Consider the following 774-nt stretch of genomic DNA (forward strand, 5'->3'; position numbering starts at 1 on the left):
TTTAATTATTTTTTAATATTATTGATGCTTTATTATTAACATGATATAATTAATTAATAAAGGAATATAAAAGCTAATTAAGGTATCCTCTTGAGCATGCATGCAATATAAACTTACCAACACTCACCAATTCAATTTTAGATGTTATAGATAAAACAAATCTAACAAACTGATGATATTAGGTTATGAATTCGCTTCTCCAAAAAATTTAAATTTGTAAAAACAAAATAATATAACAATAATTAAAAAAAAAATCATGGTGATGAGCGTTCTTGATCTAATATCCACCTTTTCACTAAATGCACTAATTATAAAGCTTCATATATAGTTTTTAAAAATATTAAATAATTATTATATTACTTTTTTAGTTGATTTTTCAGATTGAATAAGATCCACTTAATTTTTTTTTTTATAATACTTATAATAAGATATTGAATAATAATAATGCACTTCTGGTGGTATATATATTTCCCTCCTCCTCTCTTCTCCCCACTTCATTTGGTGCTGGGTTCGTCTCTTGAATAAAGCACCAATAATGTCGGCATCGATTTTTTTGAGCTCTATAATTACTATAATAGAAAAAAATATGTTACATATACATTCTTAAATTCAGTTCATAAAACGATAATAGAAAATATGTTATATATATATACTATACATACAAACTTAATTAGAATGTATTTATTAACAAAATTTAATTGAATATTCTTAAACATTTTCTCTGTTTGTGTTTTTATTTTTTACAGTATTTTCTAAAACCAACAATGATTAATC

This window comes from Arachis ipaensis, chromosome B01, assembly GCF_000816755.2.
Source record: "Arachis ipaensis cultivar K30076 chromosome B01, Araip1.1, whole genome shotgun sequence".
Lineage (NCBI taxonomy): Eukaryota > Viridiplantae > Streptophyta > Magnoliopsida > Fabales > Fabaceae > Arachis > Arachis ipaensis.